This window comes from Gopherus evgoodei, unplaced genomic scaffold (genome assembly GCF_007399415.2).
Source record: "Gopherus evgoodei ecotype Sinaloan lineage unplaced genomic scaffold, rGopEvg1_v1.p scaffold_45_arrow_ctg1, whole genome shotgun sequence".
NCBI lineage: Eukaryota > Metazoa > Chordata > Testudines > Testudinidae > Gopherus > Gopherus evgoodei.
Genome location: NW_022060066.1, coordinates 327,987 through 336,853, shown reverse-complemented (window position 1 = coordinate 336,853; position 8,867 = coordinate 327,987).

Here is an 8,867-nt window from a genome sequence, read left to right as displayed (position 1 = left end):
TGTAAGGGGTGAGACTAGGGGCGTGCACTGCAGGTATATTTGGGCCTGCTAAGAAGGAGGAGGTGGGAACAGGCAAGGCTCTGTGGTTTCAAAGCTGGGAACGGAACACTGGGAAACGGACTCTGCTGGCGTGTAGCGCTATGGATATGCTTGCTTGGAACTAAACCCAATAAACAGCACATTGCCTGCGCTTTGGACTTCTGTCTTCTGCTTTCTGTCTGTGTGACAAGAACCAGGGGAGGAGTGAGGGGAAAGCTCTCTAACACCTATATTTAATAAAGAGAAAAAGGTGATCTGGGCAATTAGAGACCTGTTAGTCTGACCTCAATAGTAATCACAGCTTTAGGAGAAATGGTGAGGGAAATAACAATTAAATTCATGGAGGTAAATGATAAAGGGAATATAATGCAACATGGATTTACCCAAGGTAGACCATGCCACACTACCCTGAATTCCTTCTGATTATTTAGAGAAGGGAAGTTCAGTCGATCTAGTCTACTTTCACTTCAGTAAAGCATTTGAGACAAAACCCCATGGGAAATTATTAGTTAAATTAGAGAAGATGGGGATTTGTACAAACACAGTAAAATAGATAAGCAGCTGGCTAAAGGGGAGAAGGCAATGCATTGTGCTGAAAGATGAATTATCGGACTGGATGGAGGTAACAAGTAGCGTTCCTCCAGGGTTTGTCCTTGGACAAGCCTTATGCAATATTTTTGTTATTCACCTTGGCACAAAGAGTAGGAGTGTGCTAATGAAGCTTGCTGATGACACAGAGTTGGGAAGCATCGTCAATGCAGGGGAGGATCAGAAAGTTATACAGGATAATGTGAATGAACTTGAAGACTGGACCATCAAGGTGCTAAAGGAGCACTCAAGGATGATAAGGCCATTTTGGAGAAACTAAATGAATTCTTTGCATTGGTTTTCACAGCTGAGGATATGAGGGAGATTCCCAAACCAGATCCATTCTTTTTAGGTTACAGATCTGAGGAACTGTCTCAGACTGAGGTATCATTAGAGGAGGTTTTGGAACAAATTGATAAATTAAACAGCAGTAAGTCCCCAGGACCAGATGGTACTCACGAAAGGAACTCAGATGTGAACTTACAGAACTTCTAACTGTAGTTTGAAACCTATCATTTAAATCAGCTTTGTACCAGATGACTGGAGGATAGCTAATGTGATGCCAATTTCTAAAAAGGGCTTCAGAGGTCATCTCTGCAATTACAGGCCTGTAAGCCTGACGTCAGTATTGGGAAACTGGTGGAAACTGTAATAAAGAACAATATTGTCAGACATATAGATGAACATAATTTGTTGGGGAAGAGACAACATAGTTTTTGTAAAGGAAAATTATGGTTCACCAATCTATTAGAGATCTTTGAGGGGGTCAAGAAGCATGTGGTCCAAGGGGATCCAGTGGATATAGTGTAATTAGATTTTCAGAAAGCCTTTGACACTCTCTCACCAAAGGCTTTTACGGGATAAGAGGGAAGGTGCTTTCATGGATTGGTAACTGGTTAAAAGATAGGAAACAAAGGGTAAAATAAATGGTCAGTTCTCAGAAAGGAGAGAGGTAAATAGTGGTGTCCCCCAGGGCCCAGTCCTATTCAACATGTTCATAAATAATCTGGAAAAAGGGTTAAACACTGAGATGGCAAAATTTGCTGATGCTACGAAATTACTAAAGATAGTTAAGACCCAGGCAGACTGTGAAGAGCTACAAAAGGATATCTCAAAACTAAGTGATTGGGCAACAAAAAGGCAGATGAAATTTAATGTTGTTAAATGCAAAATAATGCACATTGGAAAACATAATCCCAACTATACATATAAATGATGGGGTCTAAATTAGCTGTTACCACTTAAGAAAGAGATCTGGGAGTTATGCATAGTTCTCTGAAAACATCCACTCAATGTGCAGTGGCAGTGAAAAAAGCAAACAGAATGCTGGGAATATTAATAATAAAAAATAGGATAGATATTGAGACAGAAAATATCATGTTGCTTCTCTATACATTCATGGTATGCCCAGATCTTGAATACTGTGTGCAGATGTAGTCGCCCCATCTCAAGGTTCAGAAAGGGGTGACACAAATGATTAGGGATATGGAACGGCGTCAATATGAGGAGATATTAATAAGACTGGGACTTTTCAGCTTGGAAAAGAGAGAGCTATGGGGAGATATAATTGAGGTCTATAAAATCATGATTGGTGTAGAGAAAGTACATAGGGAAGTGTTGTTGACTACTTCTCATAACACAAGAACTAGGAGGTCACCAAATGAAATTAATAGGCAGCAGGTTTAAAACAAATAAAATGAAATATTTCTTTCCATGACACATAGTCAACCTGTAGAACTCCTTGCCAGAGGATGTTGTGAAGATCATAACAGGGTTCAAAAAAGAACTAGATAAATTCATGGAGGATAGGTCCATCAATGGCTATGAGCAAGGATGGGCAGGAATGGTGTCCCTAGACTCTGTTTGACAGAAGCTGGGAATGAGCGACAGGGGATGGATCACTTGATAATTACCTGTTCTGTTCATTGCCTGTGAGGCACCTGACACTGGCCATTGTTGGAAGACAGGATACTGGGCTAGATGGACCTTTGGTCTCACCCAGTAAGGCCATTCTTACGTTCTCATGTTCTTATATGAGAGAAGTATGGTGACATTCAATAGTACAAAGTGCAAGTTCATGCACTAATGGTCTAATAATGAGAATTTCTGCTACCAGCTGGCAGCTCATCAGTTCTCATGAGGCTCAGCTGTCAGCATTCTGGGGCAGGCCTTAGCCAGCCCATTGGGAGGTTAGACCTCTGAACCACTGGGCCTTCTGATTATCTTTGGGCATCACAGGGGCTTAGCTAGAGGCACATCCATTCTGCTTTGCAACTCACTTTTCACTCTGTCTGGCTCCCCATCACATGGTTCTGCCTCCTAATGGCTCTCTGTGACTGGGATCCCAGAGTGCCACCCTGGAATTACTCAGTTAGGGTGAACTGCAAAGAACGAGGCAGATAATCCCCAAAGCTGGTGGATATTCCAACACTTAAATTTACCAAACCAGCACAAAACAGCTTCTATAGTACCTTACTGGTTACCTAGAAGCCACCCAGCCTTAGGCCTCGACCCAGACACCCAAGTCAAATATGATGAGGATTACTGAAAATCTTATTCATCATATAAGAAAGTTCTACCAATCCCAAAGGATTGGACACATTACTTCCCAGGTCAATGAATATTCCAGATCTTACCCAAATCCATGCTTACAGCCAAGTCTTATTAAGTAATCTAAAATTTATTAAAAATAAAAGGCAGAGAGTATTGGCTAAAAGCTCAGTATACATACAGACATGAGTTCAATTCTTGATGTTCAGATTCATAGTAGAGATGGTGAGTTTTGTAGCTGCAAAGAGTTCTTTCAGAATTAGTTCATAGGTTATAATCCAATATTTATATTCAGGATGATTGCAGATTAGGGCTGGAGATCTCAGTTTTATGGTTTAAACTTCCCCTTCATGAAGCATCAAACAGATCTGAGATAAAAGGATCAAGCCCCAAGAGTCTTTTACACAGTTTTCAGGCCTTCTTTGACAGGTTGGAGTCCTTAGGCAAATCTCCTTCCTTGCAGGTTTCTAAGTGATTATGAATTATCTGCCAAACTGTAATTATTATCCCCATTTTACAGATGATGAACTGAGAAATGCTGAGGTGAAGTAGCTGAATAAAGTCAAAGGAATAGTTCAGGATGTACTGGCCCCTAGCCCTTTACAACTACTACTATAATATAATCCCTTAGGATCAGGGAAATGTGAGAGTTACAATATAAGGATTTCGAAGAAGAAGTGATTACAGATAATACAGATGAATAAGAATCACTCTAAGGACAAAGCTTGACTTGAAAAATTTGACTTAAGCCATTAACATGGGAGTGGTACTGATAACATGGTGCAATGCCTGAGTGATCAAGTGAAATCAAAAGGAGAAGCTAAAAAAAGATATCTAAACAAGACAGCTCCTGGTGATGCACAGAGTACTGAATATGAGTGAAAACCTGGACAGGATGTATAGCCAGCGATGTGATGTGTTTGCTATCTCTGGAAGAATCAATTGACATAGAAGAATATAACATCAAAATGCACGAGGAGTCAGCCAGAGAAAACAGATCACCTTGTTGCAATACCAGTCAATGGGTAAACATCCATCCCAGCCCAAGAAAGCATAAAAAAAGGGGAAAGCAAATTGCCAAAGAAATCCTAGAAAGATTTACACAGAAACCAGTGCATGGGCAGTGGTGGAGACAGATCAAAACCCTTAGTGATAAAAGATTCACAGACTCATGGTTTGCAGAAGGATGCCTCAAAAGAGAGGCAGGGATCCTCGTTATGAGTGCACAAGAGCCATCCTTAAGGCTTAATGACTTTTGAAATCAAATTGACTGACAGAACTGCTGCCCAATCTGCAGAATGTCTTCCAAAAAGGAAGAGATGGTGGAGCATGTGTCAAACACCTGCAGGAGTCTGGCTGGGAGAGTATATATGAACAGACACAATGAGGCTGCCACCTTTCTGCACTGAAGCCTCTCTGGATTTAAATTAACCATGTTGTGTTACAACCACTGAATCAAAGATGCTCTAGAGAATGAAAAAAAGGCTATGGTAATTGTCACAGGACAAAGACTGCAGTCAAAGACGCTGGACATAGCTGTTTTAGATAAACAAGCCCCTGTTAATTGATACTGCCCTAGCAGCAGACAGAAACATGGAAAAGGAATGAGAAGAGGGCAAAGTTTGAACATCTCTACCACAAAGTGCAATGATTATGAGCAAAGATTGTGCTGGTGATTACTGGAGCCATCGGAGCAACTCCTATGGATATGAATGAGCAGATAAAGAATGGAAGACAACACAGTCTATGACCTCCAGCAGACAGTGTTCTTTAGTCAAAGCTACATGAGGGCATTTGCGCAACTAAAATGAAGGCTTTCTGTAGTGGGTTTAACAAAACTTCTAACCAAAACCTGTGGAGTCTATCTGTGGCCAGGATTCACTGGTGACTCATGGGGATAAATTTTAGACGGTAGCTTTCCCCTTTGTCTGCTTAAACATCTTGTGATCCCAGTGGTCCCTTCTGGCCTTGGAATCTGTGAATCTATGAAAGGAAATATAAAAAAGCAAATTAATAAAATAAAATAATAATAATAATAATAATAATAACAACTAATGTTCCCATGCTGTAATGCTGAGGGGTAACAATAATACAAACCTGGATGATAGATGCCCCTGAAAGCTGTGGCCCACTGCACTAGGTAACACACAAAGAGCAAGATGGGCCAAGGGTAGGAAAGGAAACAGAGACCCTGAGCTGAAAGTTGTTGCACAAGGGCAGTGAGCAGAACCCAGAAATCCTGACACAGACATTTAGAAACTCCCAGCTCTATATGGTTTTGGTCTGAGCTCTCTCTGACTTTTGAGTATGAGCATCTTATAAAAGATTTACATGGTATTTATTTTCATCACGTAGTATGTGTGGGAGTGTACACAGAGATAGACCCACTGAGTGTCAAAGGATTATGAGCGTAGACATAAAGAATCATTTCCTTTATTGAGAGAGATTTCTTGTAAAATTTGTATTGACCATTCTCCTAGCTGCTGCACAAACACCTAGTGAGAGACAGCCTGTGTCACACTGAATTTGTAATCTTAACACAGAACACAAGGGAGGGGAAACTGAGGCACAAAATGACACAACTTGGGCCAGGTCACATAGCAGGTCAGTGTCAGGGAGAGGAATAAATGCCATTTCTCCTGAGTAGCAGGCCTGTGCCCCTACCAGTTGGATCAGACTCATTGTTCTATACCCTACTGCCTCTCTGTAATTGTGGCCACTTGAGTTTCCAGGAACTTTCAGGAAAACACAATATATTAACTTTGCCTCTGCTCCTGTGCTATGCAGGGCTCCAGGGAGTGAGTGCCTGAAATCCCTTAGGGGAATAGACATGGATAAATTTCCTTCCAACAGTTAGACACACACAGCTTGTCTGCAGAGAGCAACAGGTCTCAGCATATTTTCAGCAGGCCAGGCTCCATGTGAACAGAGAATGGTCTGTCTTAATACAGTAATATGGACATTTAGATTGATAGATAAATAGCCAAAATGAGGCTAGTGTTGGAGGAGAGAAGAGTTGGGAGGATTCCACATACACTGGCACAGTAAGTTTGCTGTTTCAATGAAATACAAGTGGGGTTTGCAGAGGTGCCCTTTAAGGGGAAAAATGTAAATGGACATTATGTATTTTTTTCAGACTTCGAGTTTGGCCATGGACGATTAAGCAGCCCAGATGAGGGGTTACTTTAGGAAAGTGTTGACAGAATGTTTGTGCCACAGTTTCCTCCCATGGAAAGTGGGGGAATTAATCACAATGACTCAGATATTTTTAAAACATGGATCAAGAAACCTGAATGAAAATTGTCCGTAAGCCTTACACACTGGTGTCGTCGGTCTGATAGTTTATGGGAGATATTATGGGGTACATTTAGCAGTGACTGAGCAGAGAGGTAGGGAAAGAGGGAACAATTCCAATACATGACAAACAGGGCAGAGATTAAAAAAAATAGATCTCTCTCTCACTCTCACTGTCTCTCAGGGACAAATGAAAAACAAATGCAGAATGCATCTATCCATGTATTCATCTAATTATTTATTGTTACTTCTTTCTTTCTATTTATCTTTCCTCTTATTTCTTCTATTAATTTGTTGTTACTTCTACCTAAGTTGCTAAGTTCTTTTCCTTTCTATTAGTCTGATGTATATTATGTTCATTTTGTTGGCAAAAATTGTCCCAGAGAGTCAAAGGTGTTGAATTCTTCCTGTCATGGTACAGCACTAAACAGTCAAACATGCTTCTGGATTTTGGATACAGAGACTGCAGCCTGTTTAGTCCCATGGCACATGCCCTGGAAAATCCATTCCAAAGATTGGAGATGTATTGACTAGGATACACAAGGCAAGGAATCAAAGCAAGACGTAAAGCATATTGAAATTGATACAGAGTGGTTCTGTCAAACAACCATAATTAAAACTCACCCAAATTCCTTTTTCAGAGAGAGGGTATTAATTAGAACTTGTCTACGTGGTGCAGTAGTCAACAGGAGAGGGGTGTATACTCTACTGTGCACTAGCTCATCACAATCCCAAAGGACTCTAGGATGCACTGATGTAGTTCTGTTTCAAACAATACTGTATTAATGTGCACTAGGGATCTTTTAGTGCAGGCCAGCAGAGTCTACATGGACCAGTCAGTGCGCAGCATGCTCGAGCATTTGCTGAATGTCAAGTGAACCCCTGTGAATGGTGGTTACTTCTTCTGCTTTTGAAAAGACTGACAGACATAAAGTGGGGAAACATAAGATTGGCTATACTGGGTCAGACCAATAGTCCTTCTAACTCAGTATTCTGCCTTCTGACAGAGGACGGTGACAGATGCTTCAGAGGGAATGAACAGAACAGAGCAATTTTCAAGTGCAACTAGATTCCTCATGTTTGAGTGGTTCCCCTGTTTGAAGTTAAATGGTACTATGGTGGGCTTCTTTGGTAGTTCCCACCCACCAAACTGTGCATATTAAATTCAATTATGTTATGGTCACTGTCACCGAGCAGTTCAGCTATACTCATCTGTTGGATCAGATCCTGTGTGCCACTTAAATCAAGAATTGCCTCTCCCCTTGTGAGTTCCAGGACTAGCTGCTCCAAAAAGCAGTCACTAGTGGTTATCTCTGCATCCTGTCCTGAGGTGACATCTACCCAGTCAATATGAGGATAATTTGAAATCCCCCTTCATTACTGAGTTTTCTCCTGTTATAGCCTCGCTACGTTCCCAGAGTGTTTCACAGTCACTATCACCACCCTAGTCAGGTGATCTGTTGTATATTCCTACTGCTAAACCCTTATTATTCAAATGTGGATTTGCTATCTATGCAAATTCTATAGTACAATTTGATTCATTTAACATCTTTACTCTATTTAAGTCTATACTTTCTTTCACATGTTGTGCCACTCTCCCACCACCATGACCTACTCTGTCCTTCCTTGATATTTTATACCCTGGTGTTACCATGTTTCACTGATTCTCATTGGTCCACCAAGTTTCTGTGATGTCGATTATATCAATAGCCTCCTTTAATACCAGGCATTCAAGTTCACCAATTTTAGTGTTTAGACTTCTAGCATTTGTACAAGAGCGCTTATAAAATTTGTCAGTATTTAGTTGTCTGCTTTCATGTGATGTAATTATATAGGACTCTTTTATGCTTGACTGTTTCTATTCAGTTCCTACCTGTGATAGAATCATAGATGACAGAGGCTGAAGAAGACCTCAGGTGGTCATCTGCTCAAAGCAGGACCAACACCATCTAAATCATCCCAGCCACAGCTTTGTCAAGCCCGACCTTAAAAATCTCTAAGGAAGGAGATTCCACCACCTTCCATTCCAGTGCGTCACCACCCTCCTAGTGAAATAATGTTTCTGATATCCAACCTAGACCTTCCCCATTATAACTTGAGACCATTGCTCCATGTTCTGCCATCCGCCATCACTGAGAACAGCCGGGGTCCATCCTCTTTGGAACCCCCCTACAGGTAGTTGAAGGCTGCTATCAACCCCCACCCCCTCACTCTGCAGCCTAAATAACCACAGTTCCCTCAACCTCTCCTCATAAGTCATGTGCCCCAGCCCCCTTATCATTTTTGTTGCCCTCAACTGTACTGTCTACAATTTTTCTGCATCCCTTCTGTAGTGGGGGGCCCAAAGCTGGACGCAATTCTCCAGATGTGGCCTCACCAGTGCCGAATAGAGTGGA